The sequence below is a fragment of the Callithrix jacchus genome, chromosome 9 (assembly GCF_049354715.1).
Source record: "Callithrix jacchus isolate 240 chromosome 9, calJac240_pri, whole genome shotgun sequence".
NCBI classification, from domain to species: domain Eukaryota; kingdom Metazoa; phylum Chordata; class Mammalia; order Primates; family Cebidae; genus Callithrix; species Callithrix jacchus.
Window position 1 is genome coordinate 76,446,076 of NC_133510.1, and position 24,806 is coordinate 76,470,881.

The following is a 24,806-nucleotide window of genomic DNA, read 5'->3' on the forward strand; positions in this document are numbered from 1 at the left end:
ACTTAAATGTTCTACCAAATACTTATTGAGTACCTAACATGTTACAGGTATCCAGCAAAGAATAAAACACATGCCACATTTACATGGGGGCTTGTTTAACATGAAAAAATTATTTCATGTCTTAATTGACTTCATATTTGAATAATTCATTATTTTTCAAATTAAAAAATTTTGACAGATAAAACATGCACCATAGTTACCATATCATTAAAACTTTTCATTTTGGGGTTATACAACTTATTGAATTTTATATGCCCTAACTTCTAAGCCTCACATTTATTTCCATTTTAGTTTAATAGATAAATATTATTTTCATGAATCCTATGAAATTCTTCATAGATTTCTTCTTTGATTATTGATACATTTTTTATTTTTCTGTGGCTTACTGGAATATTATTATTTTTTGAGACAGGGTCTCACTCCGTTGCCTAGCCTGAGTGCAATAGTATGCTCATGGCTCACCACAGCCTTGATTTCCTGGGCTCAGGTGCTCCTCCCACCTCAGTATCCCAGGTATCTGGGACTACAGGCACATGCCACCATGCCTGGTTAACTTCTGTATTTTTTGTAGAGACAGGTTTTCACCATGTTATCCAGGCTGGTCTTGAAATTCTGGTCTCAAGCAATCAACCCACATCAGCCTCTGAAAGTGCTGGGATTACAGGCATAAGCCACCATGCTGAGCTAAAAGTTATTTTTTTCTAAAACCAAAGATAAAGACAAACTTAAGGTTTACTTCAACTTTGAGAAAATGTCTCCTACTAGTTCATTGTTTATATGTTTCTGCCTTGTTTGTTGTCTTATTCTAGAGTATCTATCAGTCTTTTGTATCTCCTCTGATTGGAAATATCTCTTACATATTTACTTACATTTTGCTCTTAAATCTCAGAGATAGCCTCCATATGTTTTTTCTGATAAGAATAATTATGTTTTTAATTTTCAGGAATGTTTTACTGTTCCAGTAATTGTTCTTTCCCCATAAATGTTGGTCAAAGTTGGGTACATATATTATCTCTTCATATCCCTACATTTACTAATTAAATTTCTTTGTTTGCTACTTTCTTTTATTTTTTTTAAAGTTTTAAACTTTTTTCTAAATTATTTATGCTTCTTTTAGGGTTGGCTTATTCTTTCTAGGTAAAATGATTTTCTTTTCCTACTGATTTTTCTAAAAATCTGGTAATTATTGCTCAGTTATATTTAAAATGAAGGCCTAGATTTATTCATTTAGGTAGCATGCATAGTTTCTTTTTCATATATGACCATTTCTATGAACCTGAGCGCTATCTATATGTCCATTTGCAGCAGTGAGTCAGGAATAATGATATGTTATACTTTAAGGGTCATATAAGTTCAACTCTTCACTACCAACAACAATGATCAAACCACACACACACAAACCAAACTCAGAGGCAGTAGCCCCAGTCTGAAAAACCAGGCTCAGTTTCATTAGATGCTCACCTGGTTTTTACTTGAAGAAAGACATTGATGTATACACTCCAGAGATAGCCAAAGGTGATAAGAGGACTCAATCAGTGTGTATAAAAAGGCAAATGAAATTCACTGAAGACAACTAAAAAACTTGATAGGGATGATATTTTCCCCATCTTGTTTTCTTTTGTCCTTCTCAAAAGAGCACTAACATCCTGTAGTCGTTGTTGTCTCTTTTATTTTGAGACATATAAAGGATATTTATTTTGTATATTTTTTTCCCTGAAATAAAATTTCTCAAGCCAATTTTCATAAGTTTTATTTTGAAGAAAAAAACCTTAGTATGTTATATGTAATTCATGTATATGTTCTAAATGGCAAAAATTACTATAAATAAATTGTTTAAAATGCAGTCTAGTGTATATTGTTTCTCCCTGAGAATATATTGGCATTTGGGTCAGTCAATATTTTGCTGTCCAGAACTCTACCATACACCAGCAGTTACATAGCATCTCTATTTCTGTCTTCAGTATGCCCCCTTTCTTGTTTCTATGACAACCCCTAACAACATAGCACATTTCCCCTGTCCCTAAAGAGAAAGGGTTTAGAACAATGGCCATATTATATCAATAGCCCAGCCAGCCCCATCATTTTTCAATAGGCATAATTGTAGCAATATAAAGTATGTACTCTCTTTGTCTAACTACATTTTAAACAATTTGAACACAGGAACCATTCATTATTAACTGTGTCTTCCCTGGAATGACTAGCACAGTAATAGATGATGCTTATCTTTTAATGAATATGCTATTTGATGGACCTCATTCTGTCGAGTGTGGCATCAGTAATGGGTGTAACTATATTGGTTTATCTGTGGCTATATAGATTCTTAATAAAAGCTAAAATGTAATGGAAATGTGATTGTGTGTGTGAGAGAGAGAGAGAATGTGAATGTGTTGTACTAAGTCACCATATACTGAATTCAGGCAATATCTAGGTTTTGAAAGATCCTGAAGAAAGAAAAAAAAAAATTCTAACACTTGTAACAATATTTAAAACCTGATGTTTATTAATATGCAAATTTAAATATGAAGCAGAATCAAATCTGATTTAAGCAAAACATTTATTGAGTAAATTTTTTGTGATTGGCTAGGAACTGCAGTTAGCTGTAAAATCTGAATTGTGCCTTCAACTTAAAACAGTCCAACATAATGAGACGCATATGGGCTTTGTGATGAGATAAATATTTGAATTAATTCCAGTATTTATCATGTGGTGAGCAGAATTTACAGCTCTATAAATTTGGAATTGGAATACAAATTTGAAGACAAACAAAAGTAAAACTTAAATATAGTGACTGACTATGCAAAATGAAAAGCTCAAAGTCCTGAAAGGTTTGTAAAATTAGGAGTGAGCAGCAAGGGCATGTGTAGGCCAGTTTGCCAGGGCATGTTCGAAGCTAGCAATTTATCTCTGGAAAGAGCAGATTTAGATGATGGATCAGAGGCCTCAGAGTTTTTCTAAAGACTACTTAGCATGAGAGTTGTAATGTATAAAAGGAAAATATTAGAGCAGTGAGCAATCAATACAAGTTTTTGTGCCAATTAAGAATGGTTACATTAGCTAGGTCCTAAATAACTCTTCTTCAACAAAATAGTAAAGTGACTTTCAGAATATATGTTATAAATTAAAATTCCCATGTATAGATCACACTGAGAAATTGCAGTTGCATAACTTTGTAGATTATTTTGTAAAACATGGTCAATAACACACTCTTCCCTATAAATACTATAACGGATGACAAAGTTACAATAGTTTAAGTAACATGGTCTTTGTAAGAAAAAAGAATGACTTTAAACAAGAAACAATTCAGACAACTTTTATGAATAATGGTAAATATGTAGAATAGCATAAACATAGTATACCATATATAGAAGAAATTCTTTAGTTTATAAATAGCTTCATCAGCATTAGGTAAAATAAAAGTAATGTCTCCATCTTTCAATATATGACAAAATAAGGCATAGATGATTTGAATATTTGTTATTGACAAAGTTAAAATACATATTAGGGAAATCTTTTGGTAAATATTTATGGAATTTTATAGAAATGTGTTCTTGGCTCACTGCAACCTTCACCTCCAGGGTTCAAGCAATTCTTCTGCCTCAGCCTCCCAAGTAGCTGGGACTACAGGAGTGTGCCACCACTCCTGGCTAATTTTTGTATTTAAGTTAAAATCTTTTGTAATAATGAAATCTGTCTGTTCAACAAAACAGTAGGGGAATTCAGAAACTACTTAACCAAAAAAGACTCTAGTTGCACTTCTGTCTATCTAGAGAATTACACAAGCTTCATAAAATAGGACCCTGAGCCCCATTTTTTTCCATTTTATAAAATCAAAATGAAATAATGCAAATGGGATTTGAAGCATTTACAAAATATAATAATTGAGGAATCATACTTTCAGATCTGGAACTGAAATTATAAGATTTGCATTTTAGTTCCATTTATTCTATATATTAGGAATTTTTATTTTAGCCAGATAACAGCATATTTTCTTAATTCTCAACGTACAGATTTTTAATTTTTCTAAATGACTATATTTTTTATAATTTATGAATGTATTTCATGTGCTAGTAATGAATTTTTGTTTTCTTCAAAGTTACAATTTAATTATAGTCATCTTAAAACAATTCAAGCCCATCTTAGATGCTAGATACTAGCATATATGTTGTTTTATTCTTTCATTATCTCCACAGATTTATAGTCAGTGTCTGCTCTGGCCCAGACTCTGCCTAGGTACCAAAGATGTAAAAACTAGTACAACAAAGATGGTCCCTGGTAGCCTTAGGCAGAGAAAAGTAAACCTAGCAAACATCTTTAAATCATTTATTAAACAATGTATTCTAGGCTTCTGTTAAGGGAAGAAGACATCAGACTTATTTTCCCAACGGAAAAGCCTAGAATTTAGGGGATGGCGTACACCAGCTCGTTTGTTCTATCATGTTGCTAGAACCAAAGCTGAGACTGCTCCTTTGATGACCCTAAAAGAGGTATGCAGGTGATGTTGCTATCACCCAAAGCAGAGACTGAAAATAGGTAATCCTTCATATCTGACTGATTATTTCTATCTGGTATGTGTAACCAATCAATTCTGATTCCTTTCATTTCACTTAACAAAATACTAAGTATTCATATGTGGGAATTTACATTTGAAGGATTCTGTAAGAGCCACTGGCTCCTGTTTGTGCTTTGCCCAAACTGACCGGAGCTTCCATGGTGTCTTAATTTAGTCACACAATTCTCTAGCTGTTGCATGTTGACATGCTCAGTCATGTTCTTCATGGCATACAGTGTCAGTGGTTGGTCTTAGTTGTCCTTCATGACACCATTCCAGACTTCTTACTCTTTTAAAGTGGTTCTTGTCATGCTTACTTCCCCAGATCATTTCGATCCACCAGAAATATTCTAGCAAAATTGGATCCAAAAAGAGGAAAGGTAGAAGCCTTGAAACATTTCTACCCAGGGGATTTCTTAAACTTTATGCATATTGGACTATCCCATCCCAGTAATCTTAAAGTTCTCTAAAATGAGGAAATGAAAGGGCATGTTTATATCATTCAACAAATATCCCATTACACTCTTTCTATAGTACCATGGATGCTCATAATTGTGATAATCAAAATTTGTAACAACTGTCTTGGGACAGGCATTTACCTCGTCAGAATGAAATCTAATACAAACCTAACTCGAATGCTTATCAGTCTAGACTGCATGTCTAACATATGCATAACTACAAGCTATCATTTAAGAAATTCTAAGATAACTCCATTAGTAAAAACGGTAGTATTTTAAAAATGTTTAAATGCCAATATATCTTTTTAAAAACATAAAAATTAATGAATGGCTATTTTATAAATCATTTTCATTAACACAATTACTATGCATGCATATTGGTAGCAGGGGTTTCATCGAATATAAATAGAAGGAACCACTTTTCTGGACATATGGGTTCAGGAAAGGATTTGTGAAAATTAATGTCACACTTGAATCTGGAAAAACGAATAGTGCAAAGCCATGAAGAACCAGGATTAGAAAACTGATGTAAATGTCATACACAAAGTTCCCAAGTAAGAGGCTATGGGGGTGTCAGAAAACTAACAGTCATTGAATCTGGCAGAGGTATAAAGTTCAGGAAGGCAATTATTGGAAAATGATGCTAGATTTATTAATAGAGTTCAGATTTTAAAAATCCTTGAAAATAATTATATAGATTTTGGGTTTTATTATGAAATTAGTATAAAAAGTGAACTATCTGAAATACAGAAAATAACAGGATAAAACTTGAGTTATTAGAAACTTAACTTTACAGTATAAAGAGATGACTAGATGTTGCAGAATAGAGGAAATGAGATCATTTTTGACCCTGCTTTATGTTTTACAGTTTGCCTTCAGGCTGAAGGTTTCTCTGAGGTGTGTCTACAGTAAATGCCTCAAGAGTTGTGATTGTTAAGATATGACTGATTTCCTAAATCCATGTGGTAATCCATGTAAGTAATTCTGATAAAAGCAGAGCAGTGAAGAAGATTCCTTCTTTCTCATCTACTGTGTGGAAGGTGCTTGAATAATATTGTTATGTTCAATTTCATTTTGTTATAACTCTAATGGAGAAAAAATTCCTCCAGTTTTAGCCAGAAACATTGGCTGTGTGGAGTTTGCATATTCTCCTTATGTCTGCAAGGGTCTTCTCTGGGTACTTCAATTTTCTCCCACATTCCAAAGCTGAGCATGTTAGGTGAATTAGCATGTCTAAATGGTTTCAGTCTGAGTGAATGTGGGTGTATGTGAGTGTCCCCTGCAATGGAATGGTGCCTGGTCCACAGTGGCTTCCTGCCTTGTGCCCTGTTTCTGGAATAGGCTCCAACCATCTACATATAACGTTGAATTGGAATGACTGGAAAAATACTTATCTTACTTTTTAATTATTTTTCTTAAATATCTTCATAGTTAAAATATACTTCAATATTTAACATGAATAGTGTTTTATGACTTTAACGGGGAAAAATAAAAAAATTTAAAAAACAGTGTTTTGGTCTTTATAGAAGTATTGCAACTTTTTTTGACCAGAACTATGCCTTATAAACTTAACTCTTCTTTACATCTATTAGGCTCTAATTAAATTAGTCTTACATGTCATTTTGATTAACATCATAGTTTCTAAGAGCTTCCAGAAATGTTAAGTGAGGACCTACTGTTTATTTCAAGTTTTTTGAGTATGCATATTGTACATTCATAAGTTTACTTTGTGAGGGTAAAATATTAATTTTATTAATAACAAGTTAAACATTCTTTGCCAAAGCAAAACTCTAATCACAGATTGAGAATGATTTGGAGTTTGAGGATAGGTATCAAAACCTCTGAAATTGAACTTATAATTCAACTTTTAAATAGAAGAGAGATAGGCTGATTAGTGAAAAGCTTTTCAGTTGGCCTTCCCTAGCTATGGGCTCTGCCTTCTTGGACTTAATCAACTGGGATATAAACTATTCACACACAAAACAAGGATGCTTGAGTCTGTACTAAACATTTACAGATTTTTACCTTGTCATTATTCCTTAAATTATGAAGTATAACATTATATAACATTTATATTATATTAGGTATTATAAGTAATCTACAGATGACAAAGTATACAGGAGGATGTGCATAGGTTATATGCAAAGTACTATACCATTTTATATAATGAGCTTGAGCATCCATGAATTTTGGCATTTGAGGGGTGTCCTGGAACTATAGCTCCCCCACGCCACCTTCCACATCCAAGAATACTGAGGGTTGCCAACTGTATATCATTGCCCATTGTCATTTATAATACAAACTTTTCTTAGTTTAACAACCCACATCTGTTGAGAGTAAAAGTTATTTCACTTTCTTTTCATCACTTATTAATTACAATCACAGGTAGATTCAGTATCTTTCCTATTTACCATATATCTGTTCACCTTTGCTGAGGTGAACAGGAAAGCCTGGCTCAGGGATTATGCTGATGAACAAAACATCAAGGACCCAGCGTCAGCATACCAGGAGGTCTGGCTATGAAGGAGAGAGGAAAGTGCAGGTAAGGAATAGAAATGTTATGAAATTAATCTATGTGAAGCAGATAGATGAATGATTATGTCATGAGTTCCAAAGAGGTTTGATTGGATAGAATTGAGGCAATTTGTTTGCATTTAGACCCAGACTTCTTAAATTTAGGGCATAATATTAGAAGCTGTGATAGTCTGGGAAATCTAAAACAGAAGAAAACTTAAACTTAGGTCAGTATTTTTGGGGAAATATTCAAGCGGGAAATATCAGAAGTTAGTTTCTTATCCCAATGTGGCTAATACCAGCTCTATAGTGTTCTGTGTGACAATATTCTCATTATAAAAAGGATTTTTTAGTAAATATTACCTTCAGTTCTTTCAATCCTAGAATTATGTGATTCTGTATTATAGTTTAGGAGCAAGATATGTATTTAAATCTTTGGGTATATATTTTATTCATGTAAATATTTAGGTATACTCAAAACACAGATATAAAAAGCACATATATGTAAAGGGAAAAGGTTTCAAATTAAATGACAAGGACCTACAATAAAAATGCAAGTATAGGCCGGGCGCGGTGGCTCAAGCCTGTAATCCCAGCACTTTGGGAGGCCGAGGCGGGTGGATCACGAGGTCAACAGATCGAGACCATCTTGGTCAACATGGTGAAACCCCGTCTCTACTAAAATTACAAAAAATTAGCAGGGCACGGTGGTGCGTGCCTGTAATCCCAGCTGCTCGGGAGGCTGAGGCAGGAGAATTGCCTGAACCCAGGAGGCAGAGATTGCGGTGAGCCGAGATCGCGCCATTGCACTCCAGCCTGGGTAGCAAAAGCGAAACTCCGTCTCAAAAAAAAAAAAAAAAAAAAAAAAAAAATGCAAGTATATAATTACAAGAAAAATATACTCAATGAAATATATAAAGGTGTAATCTTAGATGTAATCGCATCTATAAATTATCAAGATTTGCAGCGAATTTAGGATAAAACGACAAAATATCTGATTAATAAGCCTATGAGAATAACAAACAAAAAAAAAAACTCTGAATGAGATGTTATTACATTAAAAAAAATTTTTTTTTAGATAACATCTTACAGTAAAGCCATACCCTGTCAATTTTGAATTGGGGAAAATCACCATATTCATCTTCAATGTTCATCTTCATTTTGGAAATACATGATAATGTGCGGATTTGTAAAGAATAAAGAACATACCTTTTTAATTTTAAGAAACATATCTTTTAGTTGGTCATAGTGAAATTTGAGCCTATTTTGCCTTTTTGGTTTTCTAATTTGACTGGGCAGAAATTAAAGTCACCTAATATATTAAGAAAAGTTATGGAACACCTAAGTGCAGTGGTTGTTTTGAGTGTTAAATATCTCACAAAAGGCTAGGTACTGATGCTTAACACAGTATTTTTAAAAAATTACTTGTTTTGGACATTTCTTAAATTATGATATTTCTATTACTCTGATTATGAATTTGATAGAGAACGGCTGTTTGGCATTATTAAAATATTTATGAAACCTGCTACTAGAAATCCCTAGACTGGAAATGAAACAGCAAATAAAATACCGAGAATATTAAATGATAACACTTGCCTACCTGTATTTTTTGTTCTTAGACCTCATATCTGTTTTCTGTCTGTTTTGTGAATATAGCTCAAGGCATTGACAGGTCATTGACTCTGCGAGGTATTATTCTGTACAAGTAGGCCTCTTATCTTTATTATTCAACTTACAAGTAAATAAATACTTTTTGTATTTCATCTGTCAAAGATGATCCTGAGAGCACATAATGATGTTCTTATTGGTGTACAATTGCTCTATCTTTGAAAATTTAGTTATACCCTTTACAACGTTTTTGGAATGTGTATTTTCTCAAAAATAAGGACATGTAAAAATTTTTAAATAAGTAATTGTATTACCTCATACAACAATAAGTCAAGATGTGAGGTAGCTGCCAACACTGTTGTTCTTAGACCTCATATCTGTTTTCTGATGACATTGGGAACTTGGGTTTTGTTGATCTTTAATGTGTCAGCTTAGTTAGCCTCATTGTGATACTGAAGAAGGTTTGTTAGACATCATATCCAGGCAAAGCGGCCAATCAATGAAAAGATTATCTTCTTTCCTTCCCTATAATCTCTTTTTATCAAAGAAAACATTTCCCAGAATCCTCTCAGCAAGCTCTCTCTCAAAAACATGTGTCTTAATGTTGTTGCATCATTGTCCCATTTATAAACATATTTTGCTGAGGAAAATGGCATTGTTATAATTGATTATAGATGGTTGTTTAGAAAAGCAAGATTACCCAAACATAATCCCGATACTGTCTTTACCAAGGAAGAAGCTACTGGTGATCATAAATCAATTTATAACAAAATCATTAACCAGCCCAGCTGCTGTATTTTAAGCCAGAGGATAAATTGGAAAAATTAAATAGAAGGCATTTTCTCTGTTCTTTATGAATTTAAGATTTTTGAAACCAACCAAAATGCACATAAGAATATAAAAGTATAAGCAGAGACAATACATATATGAACCAATTTAATAATGAAAAGTAGCCACCTAAATATCCAGTATAGTATACTAAATTAATTTTACTAGTACATTTCATTTAATGCAATATAACCACAATGTTTTTATTTTAACATGTAATTAAGTTTGAAGAATATTTCTGATATATTTTCCATAATTTTTCATACTAAGTCTTTGAAATCCAGTGTTTATTTACACTTAAAATACTTCCCAATTTGGGCTAACCATCTTTCTTTCTTCTTTTTTTTTTTGAGATGGAGTTTTGTTCTTGTTGCCTAGGCTGGAGTGCAATGGCATGATCTCAGCTCACTGCAACCTCCACCTTCCGGGTTCAAGCAATTCTCCTGCCTCAGCCTCTCAAGTAGCTGAAATAACAGGTGCCCACCACCACGCCCAGCTAATTTTTGTATTTTTAGTAGAGACAAGGTTTCAAGCTGGTCTTGAACTCCTGACCTCAGGTGATCCACCCGCCTTGGTCTCTCAAAGTGCTGGAATTATAGGTGTGAGCTACCATGGGCTAGTCACATTTCAAGTGTTTAACAGATATATGTGGCTAGCAGCTACCAAATTGAAGAGCTCAATTAATCATCTTAGAAACTTTTATAATAACATGCCAGTTTTATATGCCTATTTCCAATTCACAGGGAATTATGTTAAAATGTTAAGAATGATATTGGTATATTTAGAAGAATTTAACAATGGCTCTTACAGAAGAGTCACCTATTCTACTTCTGACCTGAATGATTTTAGACAAACTATTTTAACTATATAGGCCTCAGTCAATCAGTCAATTCATCTGTAAAAAGAGGATGATAATTCTACCTAGTAACAATGTTATCAGATTGTTATGAATATCAGGCAAAATGTTCACAGATAAAGCATATACCATTATGACAAACAAGATAAAATTATAAAATCAGTGACATTAATTGTTGAAAATTAATTTAAAATTGTTGGCTGATTTGTTTCTGTTATTTCCAAAACAGAATGTTATTGTTTGTATATTTAAATCAATATTTCAACATTATGGTTCCCAATGGCTAAATATAAGTATTTTGTATTTAATATTTGAAATCATATTAAATAACTAATATATAATTAGGAAAATAAAAGGTTGATTCTGTCTGAGTTTATTCTCAATTTATGAGTCATAGGACATGCAGGAAGTACTGTGCAGGTAATTGCTCCCTGTGGTAGAGAACTAAACAGATTGAAAGTAATAGTACATATTTCTCAGTACCTATTTAATTGACTGAGTACACTAAGTATGTAATAACTCCATAATATTCTAATGTTTCAGAATATTTGTCTCAGATAAATCCTATAGAAGGTAGTACTCAGAAAAAGAATATTTAAAAAAAAATTTCTAACTAGATGCATTTTTCTAATTAGCTAAAATATAACCTGCTGGAAAATTAAAGCTTTGAAAGCAGCTAATCTTAACTTTGGTATTATTAAATGACTTATGGGCTCTCTAGCTAAAAGATAGTAATATGAGTGATAATCTATTGCATCTTTTACCATGATGTGGCTCTGGAAAGCAAGGGGAATATCACAAGTTAGAAATGAACAGATAAGTGAAGTTATGGGACATTTCCAGGAAAAAACGGTGACAAAGAAATAGACTTGGCTACAACTTGAAAAAAAGTTAATAAATCAAATTCAGAAATTTTGCTATCACTACATTAAAAGCACTGATTGTGTGATTAGTACAGTGCAAAAATGACACAGATACTTTGATAAAGATATTTCATATAAATCAGTCAAATCATATGTCTTGAAAGATTTGTTTGTGTGACAAAAAGCATTAATTTACTGCAAATAGATTTTCAATATTTCACTGAAAGCTTTTTTTCTTATTAACGAAAGTTGCTATCACTGCATAGGGATACATTGTTTGAATGCTGAGGTTGATAGTGTGAGAAACACATGGTAGAACTAATAGAGATTCAAATAAAATGAATCCAATAGCTCCTGTTGCATTTTTTTAACAGATATAATAAACATTTATTGTATACAAATAAAGAATTAGCATAAAAACTAGAAAATCATTTTTTAAATGTTATAGCATATATTTTAAAACATGATAAAAAACACATAGAAGAAATGATGTGGTATTTCTTCAAATTCATTTTTGGGGTTAGTGTTTATTTTATAATAGTATACAAAACAAGGAACTATTTTTTTTCATGCTTAGGGAATCTAGATATCTTAATCTCACCCTGCTCATTTTGCAGAAAATGAGCCATGTATAGATTTGGGCCTCATTGACCATGAACAAATTAAAGAAACTACTTCAAGTCCCTTAAATTGTTAGGGCTATTAAGTCTGAAATAGGATATAGAAAATAAATGATCCTCTGTCAAAGTCATTTCAGGGCCTCTGAGGAAAGAGTTGGGTTGGGTTGAGAAAGGTCAACCAAAAAACTAAGATCAAATGCAACAGAAGGCAGCATCAGGTTCAAAAGAACAGAAGGATCTTTAGTGATGAGGAGGGGAGAAATGGGGTTGGTTAACAAGTATGACAGTGTAGCTCGATAGAATGAATAAGATACAGTATTTGATAGCATAACAGAATGACTACAGTCAACAATACTTTATGGTACATTTAAATATAACTAAGAGTATAAATAGACTGCTGGTAACACACACAAAACAAATAAATGCTTGAGGTGACAGATACTCCATTTTCCATAATGTAATTGTCACTGTACATTGTACACCTGGATCAAAATATCTCACATACCCCCAAAATATATATAGCTACTATGTTCTTATAAAAACTAAAAATAAGTAATAATATTAAAAAGCATGTAAGGAAGCATTTTCCTCCATACTCACTGGTCTGTGTGTTTTTGCAAAGGGGTGTACTGTTTTTCTTGACCAGTTCTTCAATGGAAAGATAAATCCAAGAGTTTACATGTATGCTTTTAAGAGTCTAGCAGAATGTTTCCTGACTATAAGAGACTAAAGAGATCAATTTTAAACTATATGTGATTTTTTATTAAAAAAAGAAAATTCATGATGCTAACTAGTTTTTTAATACTGCTCTTGACTATCAAGAAACTCAGAGATAAACATTTAACTACCTTTTAATTGTTGTAAATCTTTTTAATTTTACCATTCATCAGTTATATTTGCTATAATTACCTTGTGTCCACATTATATTTAGATATACTTAGTATATTAATAAAATATATTAGTTATGAATAAATATGGGCAATATTCAGATTACATCTAAACAGAGTAGTTCTAGTTTAATTCCAGACTAGTTATATCAAGTTTAAAACATGCTATGCTATGATAAAAATAATTTAAAATATACCAATTAGGTCTTTGATCAAAGGCCTTTGTTCTTCAAGCTGTTAGGAAGTTAACTAATTTATTAGTGATTGTTAGGAGGACATGAATACGAGATACTACTTAAGCCCAAAGAAAACAAAATTGGTTTATTTAGTATTTAGCTTTCTTCATATGCTCCTTAATTATTTGTTGTAAATTTCAACACAATTTACTTATTGCTTTATTTACTTCCCTGTGATCATTAATTTTATGGCTAAAACAAGAATTTTAGGTTTGCATAACATATAATTTCTAAATAATGTGTACACATTGCTTTACTTCTCCCTTACAACATCCATGTATAGAAAGTGGAGCAGAGCTTATTTTCTAATTTATTTACTGATAGTGAAAATGAGACTTAGTCAACCTCGTCAAAATCTGGAGACAACAGATGCTGGAGAGGATGTGGAGAAAAACGAACACTTTTACACTGTTGGTGGGAGTGTAAGTTAGTTCAACCATTGTGGAAGACAGTGTGGCGATTCCTCAAGGCCTTAGAAATAGAAATTCCATTTGACCCAGCAATCCCATTACTGGATATATATCCAAAAGACTATAAATTGTTCTACTATAAGGACACATGTACACTAATGTTCATTGCAGCACTGTTTACAATAGCAAAGACCTGGAATCAACCAAAATGCCCATTGATAATAGACTGGATTGGAAAAATGTGGCACATATACACCATGGAATATTATGCAGCAATCAGAAATGATGAGTTTGTGTCGTTTGTAGGGACATGGATGAATCTGGAGAACGTCATCCTCAGCAAACTGACACAAGAACAGAAGATGAAACACCGCATATTCTCACTCATAGGTGGGTGATGAAAAATGAGAACACATGGACACAGAAAGGGGAGTACTAAACAGTGGGGTCTATTGGGGGGAAAAGGGGAGGGCCAGTGGGAGGGGGAGGTGGGGAGGGATAGTCTGGGGAGAAATGCCAAATGTGGGTGAAGGGGAGAAGGAAAGCAAAGCACACTGCCATGTGTGTTCCTACGCAACTGTCTTACATGCTCTGCTCATGTACCCCAAAACCTAAAATCCAATAAAAAATTAAAAAAAAAAAAAAAAAAAGAAGATTTAGAACCAACCACACAGCCCTTTTAATTTGAAATCATAGGCTTTTTCCCAACATGTTGTATAAATAATTTCTAACTTCTAAAGTTGTAAAGCCATATTTTTGTTTTATCTTCACCTTGGTGAGGTATTTATTATTTCTGGATTGTATTAATAAAATGCAAGTAGAAAATGTGAAAATCAGAATCTTTTAAATTCTTGCTCTAAAATACCAATTTTGCCCCACTTCTTAACTTCATTAGTTTCACCACAACCATAAAATTAAGACACATCTACAACACATAAAACACCTGGTAATATAATACATTATGAGTATACCATACTTAGATACCAAAAAGAGTATTTCATCTTTCAATCTAAAGTTTCTAACTTTATATACCAGTTGTAATCATTTTTTCCTTAGAAATATGATACCTAAACATCATAAAATTTAAAAATGTAAGCAAATTATACATTACAAATATTTAGTTGTAAGAAAAGCAGATTGAAAAAATAAAATTTGTCTCTAGAAATACCAATGATTATTTTAAATGTTATTTTAATATTTAAAATTAATACCATATAGATAGTATTTTACATTCATATTTTATTGCATTTACTTTTTGTGTATTTATATTTATACATATTTATAATATTTTGCAGTGCCTATGCAGCCATGTACGGATAAAGATATTTACATAATTAGAAACATTTTTTTTTTTAGATGAAATCTCACTGTGTTGCCGAGGCTGGAATGCAGCAGCGTTATTTTGTCTCACTGCAGCCTCCACCATCTGGGTTCAAGTGATTGTTTTGTCTCAGCCTCCTGAGTAGCTGGAACTATAGGTGAACACCACCACATCTAGCTAATTTTTGTATTTTTAGTAGAGATAGGTTTTTACCATGTTGGTTAGGCTGGTCTTGAACTCTTGATCTCAGTTGATCTGTCTACCTCAGCCCTCCAAAGTGCTGGGATTACAGCTGTGAGCTACCACTCCAGGCCAGAAACAGTGGTTTAAATAGGGTCTCCAGTACACAGTATGGCATTGTCAAAATGTTTCTGTTATACAATTTAAAAAAATATATTATAAAGAATTATTTTTTGAGTATATAAAAGTACTAAAACTTGACACAGCACGGCTGATACAGCCATTACTCAGTGGCTGAACCTTAAATTGTTCTTTCAGTATAGAAATATCTGATATAGCAAATCCCCATTTTTTTCTCTCCCATATCTGGTCATCTAGCATCTGTCCAGTTTTCTCCCCTCCAATGAATTTCATAAAAACAGTCAGAATGCTTTTTACATTCATTTTTGATAATGTTACTTGCCTAAATTGCTGCCTATTTTTCTCACAGTATAAATGAAGAGTTTTTCAGATTATACAAGGCATTGAGTGAATTTGCCCCCTGACCTATGATTTCATCATCCTCACAGCAAACCTACCCATTTTCACAATGCATTTACAACTGCATTGGTCAACCTCCCTCCCATACCAGGAATAACATATGCATCTTTCTCTCTGACAATAATCCTCTATGGGTATTATCTTGGCTAATAACAGCCAGAATAGTAGTCACCACTCTTAAAAATCTTGTGCGATTGGGGTCCAAAGTGGCTCCTGCCGGAGGTCATGGCACTCGCGAAGGCGAGGTCATCAGTTCAAGGCTACCCCGAGCAACCTCATAAGCTCAAACTGATTGGCAAAAAAAAAAAAAAAAAAAAAAAATCTTGTGCGATATTGAAAAATATCTAATTGCTACAGTGAAAAAAGGATTCCCCGAATCCATGTGTTAAATCCCTCACTCCTCATGTGACTATATTGGAGAAAGTCTTGAAAGAGGTGATTGAGGCTAACTGAAGTCATGAGGGTGGAGTTCTAATCTGATAAGGCTGATTCTCACAGAGGAGGAGGAGGAGGAGGAAGAAGAAGTAGAAAGAGGGGGAGGGGGAGGAGGGGAGAGGAAGGAGGGGCTCTCTCTTTCTCTACCATGTGAGAACCCAGCAAGAAGATGACTGTCTTCAAGCAGGAAGAAAACCTTCACCAGAAACAAAACCTTACAAGAACCTTGATCTTGAACTTTCTAACCTCCAGAACCATAAGAAAGAAATTTCTGTTGTTTAAGCCACGCAGCTTATGATATTTTCTTACAGCAGCCCAAGATGACTAAGACAGATTTTGGTACCAAGGAGCAGAGTTCTTATGTAAAAAATACCTAAAAATATGGCAATAGCTTTGGAACTGGATATTAGCCACATGCCAGAAGAGTTATGAAGTACAAGCTGGAAATGTATATAGATATTATGGGAAATTTGGGGGTGGTCTCAGATAGAAATAACAAACAGGTTACTGGAGGCCAGGCTCAGTGGTTCAGGCCTGTAATACCAGCAGCTTGGGGGGCCGAGGCAAATGGATCACCTGAGGTCAGGAGTTTGAGATCAGCCTGGTCAACATGGTGAATCCCTGTCTCTACTAAAAATACAAAAATTAGCCAGCCTTGGTGGTTGGCACCCATAACGCCAGCTACTTGGCAGGCTGAGGCAGGAGAATTGCTTGAACCTGGGAGGTGGAGGTTGCAGTGAGCCAAGATCGCCCCATTGCACTCCAGCGTGGGTGACAATTGTAAAACTCCATTAAAAAGAAAGAAAAGAAAAGAAGAGAGAGAGAGAGAGAGAGAGAAGGAAGGGAGGGAGGGAGGGAAAAAGGAAAAGAAAAGAAAAGAAAGAGTGGTTACGGGAAATTGGAGGGAAGCCAAGCCTTGTTACAAAGTGGCAAATAACTGCACTAAGTTGAGTTTTAGTATTTTTGTGGTAGGTATAAATTGTAAGCATTAAAATGTTTAGCAGAAGAGATTTCTAAGCAAAGTATTGAAGATGCAACTTAGGTTCCTTTTCTGATTATAGTAAAATATGAGAGGAAATAGATGAATTGAAGACGGAATTGGTAGATTAAAAAGGAACCAGAACTTAAAGATTTGAAAAATTATCAGTTTATGATACAAAAATTAGAAAGTTTGTTCTATAGAGAACACTAAGAACGTGCCTGAATAGCCATTTGATAAAGAGATCATAAGTATGATTCATGGACTTAATTAGCCATTTAAACAGAAGCCAGGAATAGAGATAAAATTACACCAGCAGGAACACTGACAACTGGGACTAAAACGGACAGAAAATAAAAGAGACAAAATGAAAAAAAGGTGTTAAACTTTTAGATCCTACATGACTCAATCATAGACCTATTCTACTGCAAATGAACTATCCTTCAAAAAAAGAAAGAATGACCTTTAAGGTAATTCAGAGATCATCAGTGCTGCCTCCTCAGTTTCAAAGAATGGGTCTAGCGCCTCTGTTTTAACAAGCCAAACAGTCTCCAACCCAAGTTGTGAGTGCGGGGTTGCTTAAAGCCTTGAGTTTGGGATCCTTTCCCCTCCTAGCAGTGTTGGCAACATGACCACTGCTCAGCAAAGCCATAGGAGCAGATTGTCACCCTAGTTGGTCCGGAAGACGGGAGCAAGCCAAAGAGGATTATTCTCAAGTCTTAAGTTGTAACGATATTTGCCTTGCTTAGGACCCTTCGCTCTCTTTCTTTTTAGTTTCTTGCTTTTGACAATGGAAATGTCTATCCTGTGTCTGTTCTACCATCATAGGTTGGAAATGAGTAACTTGCCTGGTAACACAGCTTCAGAGTTAGAGAAGCTGAAGAAAAATTTTGCCTCAGGATGAATTGTAACTTAAATTTTACCCATAACTGATTTAGATAATATTTAGTGAAATTTTGGACTTCAGGCCTTAGAGTTGATGCTGTAATGACAAGACTTTGGGGGCCACTGAAATGGGAGAAATGAATTTTGCATGTGATAAAAACATGAATTGAGTAGGCAAGAAGGCAGGAAAAGAATGCTGTGGAAAGAACAGTCTTGCCAAAATTCATAGTTGAATTCCTAACCCCCCATGTAGCTATATTAGAGTTAGGTTAATTTAAAGAGGTAATTTAGGTTAAGTGAGGTCATAAGAACATAGCTCTACTCCTACAGGGCTGGCACTCTTATGTAAAGATCAATATACACCAGAGCTCTCTTATATGGGAACACAATGATAACGCACTGTTTGCAAATCAGGTAAAAAGCCCTTACCAAAACCAGAACCCTGCCAGAACCTTGATCTTGGACTTACCAGCCTCTAGAACTGTGAGAAATAAATTTCTGTTGCTTAACCGAAGTGTATGGTATAGTGTTATAATACCTAAAGGGACTAAAATATCAATTTAATACAACAACCCTGTATAATGAGTCAATTAAATATAATGCTGTATTTCAGATTAGAACACAGACATTTAGAGACAATAGACAAGTTATTCAATAATCAAATGACTGTTTGGAATAGACCAAGACCACTTGACATTTTTAAGGGAACTTAAAATGGGATCACCCTTTAGGGATCAGCTTAAATAACATCTTCTTAAAGGAAGTGTAGCTGAACTCTGAACTAAATTAGATAAGATTATCTTATGTTCTTAAATTTTTAAATATATTACTATTTTAGAAATAATATTCAACATTTGTTTGCATGTAGGTTTAGTTTCTTTATGCTTCATTTTGGAATCTCAGAATTGTAATCTCTTTCTTCTTTACCTCTCTATGCCAGCTACTATTGCAGTGATCACCACTTAGTAAACTTCAGAAAGTACTTCTTGAATAAACAAACTCTTGATACAGTTGTTAAATATTTCACTGAAGTATATATATAGATTTGAAATTGTTGATAAAATATATCATTATATGTGACGGCTAATTTTACGTACCAACCTGACTGGGTCATGAGGTGCCCAGATACCGAGTCTTGAAACTCAGACTAGACTTTCACCACTGGCTTTTCTGGATGTCCAACTTGCAGAGAGTAGACCACAGAACTTCCAAGTTTCCGTAATTGCATGAACCAATTTCTTATAATAAATCTGTCTCAGTCTCCATCTGTCTCTTTCCCTTTTTTGTGCACACACACACACACAAACACACACACACACTGTTGGTTCTGTTTTTCTGGAAAATCCTGACCAATGCACTATATGTTTAAGATACTAGTTTTTCTATTTATTAAATTTTCTTTGTTTGAAATTATGAAAAAGAGAAAAGTAAAATCACTAAACATATTGAAGTCATATCATGAGAAATGACTACTTTTATTATATTATTTCTTTGGTATTTATAAAATTAAAGTCTCAGCTGGGTGCAGTGGCTCATGCTTGTAATCCCAGCACTTTAGGAGGCTGAGGCAGGTGGATCACCTGAGGTCAGGAATTTGAGACCAGCCTGGCCAACATGGTGAAACCCTGTCTCTACAAAAAATACAAAAATTATCTGGGCATGGTAGTGGACACCTGTAATCCCAGCTACTAGGGAGGCTGAGGCAGTAGAATGGCTTGAACCTGGGAGGTGGAGGTTGCAGTGAGCTGAGATCACACCATTGTACTCCAGTGACAAGGGTGATACTCCATCTCAAAAAAAAAAAATTCGAAGTCTCAGTCTAGCTATTTAAAAGTAGCATTTCTTATTAATACATTCTGATTATAAATAAAGTGTATGTTGATATACAAAATTGAGAGGTCACTCTGTAATAGGAATTAGATTAATGCCATAAATTAGCCCTGGTCTGTGCTATGAAAAGGTATAAGATGAAGTCAGAATTTATACTATCTTTCCACATGGCTTGTTCTCAGCAAGCCAAGAAATTAATTTAAAAGTTGACTAGAATGAGAACAAAGTCTTCAGGCCTACGGATAAGTAAATTAAAACTTCTATTTGCAGCTGGGAACTCTCACAAAAAATACATACCTACATGTATGAGCATGTAATCACCCATACTAAAGATAAGATTACAATCAAAATCTATGAACCATATAAGGAAATGAATTAAAATATGAGTTACCAAATTCAATACGCAGAAAAATTAGCTCCACAAACTGGAAAGCACCTATGTAATAACTCCAGTGAATATCCTCAATATCAATCACCTCCTAATCTATTTATTATTTTGTTCTCTTCTCTGAAGTTTTCTTATATTTTATAAAATGTTCTCTTTATCACTAAATCAAGGTGCCATTTTGTCAATTCTGTGCTTTACTGCTTCTACATAGCTTGTAATTCTGCAAGTGCATTTTTAGTTTTCTATTATTTTCCCTGTGATTTTTATTGTGTTTTTTTTTATAACTCTCTGCTTCTTTTTTCCTAGAGGTCAAATTGTCATATTTTGAAAGTATGAAAAAATTTCTTTAAATTCATAGTAATCAAGATGAATATTCCTGAGTCTTTAGCATAGTTCTCTCTTTTCATTATTCTTTTAGTTTGTTTGTTTACCACATATAGCTGCTTTTCCTCCTTTATGTGTCTTTGACCAATGTATTAATCAAGCATTCTTGATATGAGGTTGGCTCAGGTGAAGGGAGTCTAAAATTACTTCTCAGATCTAAATGTAGAGTCATTAGATGTAAAATTCTCAAGATTACTTTCTTTGCTTCTTCCAGAGTGTGGCTTTCTTCTGTAGCTGCTGTAATATCCCAGAGTAATACACAGAAGTATTAAAATCCCTACTCTCTGTATTTGGCAGGGAGTTCCATGTCTCAAACACTGCCTGTAACACTACATATTTTATTCAAAATCTTAGTTATGCCTTCCATGTGCTAAGTGATATGAATTTATTAGTCAATAAAGCAGACAAAAAGTCTGCCCTCCTGTAATGTATATCTACTTGGAAAAGTTCCCAGGATGTAACATGTTAATACCAGTCTTGCTATTTACTTCCATTTCTTATCATTGTTCTCTGTCAGTTATAAAGTTAAATGAGAGTGGAAACATATAACAGAATAGAAAATATTTTAGATTGATTAAAAAGTTGCAGCCACACAGTAGTGAATATCTACCTAATTTTCCTGCTGTTTTAAACCATGAGTTTTTTAGTTTGGGACATATACAGTGTTTAATTTGTTTCTTAATTTTGTTTGAGGGGCATACAGTTTAGGAAATGAACCCTGGTAATGCCAAAAAAAATATGAATTATATTTTATTTTTAATAGAGGTTGGATGATTTTAGAGTTATCCACTGTTTACCCAGATTCTTTATTATCATTATTTCTTTTTCACTTTTTCCTTTCATTTATATTATCTTACTAGTTATTTAAATAAAAGATAAAATAGATTGTTTCAGGATATTTTCCAAAACTCAATTTTAAATCAGAAGTTCTAAAGCTATATTTTAAAATAGTCTACATTTTTAAAAGCAGCAAAACAGTCAATTCAAAAGTATGCTCTCAGGAGTCAATGCTTCATTGAGCGTGTGATATTTACTGTAGTGTAGAAGCTACGATACTTTCTTAGATTACTTCACTTTTCTGTGACTTGGGTTCCTCTTCTGTAAAACTGGGTAATGATGCCATCCATTAATCCATTGCATAAATTAAATAATAAAATAACATGTAGAACACTCAAAAAATTGTCAAGCAAATGCCTCTATTATAATCAGCATATTGCTATTATTTTTCTGATTTCAGCACAAATTCTTCAATACAACAAAATAATGCACATTTTATGGAGAAAGAGGGAGTGGGCAGGGAGAAACAGGGAAAGTAAAGGACTTTGTACCTAGACATGTTATATTTGAAATGTATATTACATAGATAAGTGGAATTAAGAGCAAAAAAAAATTACGATACTGTATTTAGAATTAATAAAATGTTTTTTGGAAGCAAGCTCTTTCAGCTTTCTATATTCATACATTTTATCTAAAAAATCTTTAAATTAATAGTGCCTACTTCATATATGGACAGTAAGTGATAGAACACGTGTATGGTAATTAGCAGAGAACCTAGCAAACACAGAGTGTTCCATCATGATACCATTATCATTATGCACTTTTGTATATGTGGATAAGAAAAAGAAGCAGAAGGCAACATATACAATGCAAAATGTTAGTTTACTACTGAAGAGCTTTTCTTTTCCAAAATAACACTATAACCTAGTTTTTAACTCTCACATTGAACAAAATAATTAAGCATATTGCATCAAATTTTTTAGAACATGGGCCTTAGACCCGAATATATACTTTTACAACTGATACCTAAGCGTGCACATGCACAGGCACACACACACACAGAGACACAAACACACACATACACAACACAAACACTTGCCAGGCCTTTATTCATTTAAGATTTAGAACAGTTAAGACTTTCTTAGTAAGGTGTTTTGTGAAATTTAATTTCTAACCCACGGATGTAAAATTTTGCTGTATCATGGAAAAATAATAAATCTGGGAAAACTATATATGCATTTGGGAAAATATCTAATAACCTGAAAAGTAGATACAAGAAGGTATCTCCAAGAGGCTCGTCATCTTATGGAAAAATCAAGAGTAAAATAACAAGCATTGAAAATAATTTATGTGACACCAGACCCAAAGGAATTTTTTAGCTAGCTAGTTTTACTGGCTTCTAAATCTACTAATGCAATAAGTCATTTAATGCATGAATGTCTTTGTGGGTTTTCAACATTTTGCATAACTTTTATGGAATTTTGTGGAAACAAATCTGACATATTTACTCAGTGATGATGGTATAAAATAATTCCAATAAAAAGTAATTTAATTTCTATTATGATTTCAACCTCACAATCAATCTATAAAGGGAACATTGTTTCTAATGCAATGCATTAGCAGGAAAAGTTTTTTTTTCATAAATAATTTATGTTAGAGTAAAGCAAGTTTAATTTGGAAGCATGGACCCTTCCCTAATGCTAAGTTGGTTCCCAAATGTAGGGAAAAAATGCAAATACAAAATTTATACAAAAATGTTTTACAACTGCAGTGAGGTATTGTTTCTGTATACAAAAAATATTTTTAAAAATGAACAAACTATTTTATGCTATGTTCAAAACATCTTTTTCCCATATGAATTAAATAGCATCCAAAATATTCATTTCATAAAAGATGCAAAGGAAAGTCTCTTTGAATCACAGTGAAGTTTTCCCAGGCCTATTCTCAACTGTGCAAAGAAAAGCGATTATTTTTATTCCATCAACTCTTTTACTTTAGTCTTTGGATAATGACCCCAACCTATGACAGCCTTGATGTACATTTCAGAAAAAATATATAATTTCATTTGTTCTATATTTGTTTTTCACCTTTTACTTTTAGCACTTCTGAATCTGCTGATGTAGATTCATTTTTAATGTTAATTTTATACAAATTTTCATTACAGTATATTTATGCTAGTTGTAGATAAATTAGAAAATCAGAAAAATGTTCATAATTTTATAATGGAGAAATAAACAGAAATAACTACTTTTTACATATTACTGAATAACTCTTTATTCTTACATCTTCAGTTATAATTACATCTTGAGTTTATTTATTCTTTAAATGTTTATTGAATTATATATATCAGGTACTGTTCTTCCCACTGAGGATAAAGCAGTGAAAAATTCATGCTCTTACAAAGGTGTATTCTATTTGGAGAAGGCCTCAAACAAATAATGAACAGAGAAACTGCATTGTTTGTTGAAAGTTAAGTGATATGAAGAAAAGGAAATCAAAGAAAAAACACCAGGAGTGCCTGAGAGGTGGAAGGGCGGCAAGTTGCTGTAGGAGCGAGAGAAGACCTCTCTTAGAAGGTGATAGGAATAAACTGAGAGTGTGAGGGAGCGAGGGCTGTAGCTATCCAGGACAAAACAAGTGCCAAGTAATAACAAGCCTACTAAACACTTAACAGAATAGTCAGACTAACTGGAGGAGAGAAGGAGCCAGAGAGAAAGTGGTAGAGATGTGGTCAGAGATGTAACAGCTGGCTGGATTCTGATAACCCATTCTTGACTCCTTGACTTGACTGAATCTGGGGAGGAGCCACTGGTGAGTTGTGAGCTGACATACATTTATAGAATCACTCTGGCTCCATTTTGAGAATAAATTCAAAGTGAACAAGAGCAAAAGCTGCATGACAGTTAAGTGGCTTTTGCAATTATCTGGACATGACAGTAATGGCAAAGTTTATTAAACATTTATTACTCAAGGTCTTAATTTTTAAAATTCTTATTGAAGTTAAAAATTCTCAATTTTAAATACCATCTAAATCTTCAAGTCTTAGAATGAATGAATGAATAGTAGCCTCCTTACCTCACTCTTATGTTCATTGAACAGAGGCAAGCACGTTCATATCCTAAAGTTGCCCGTATCCCCACTGTATTTCTCCCCTTATTTCTAAATCACATATTTTTTATGCAATCACTTTTCTTTTTGGTTTTGGACATTATTTTTAGACATTCTACAACAGAAAATAAGAATTTAGCCTTCTTATCT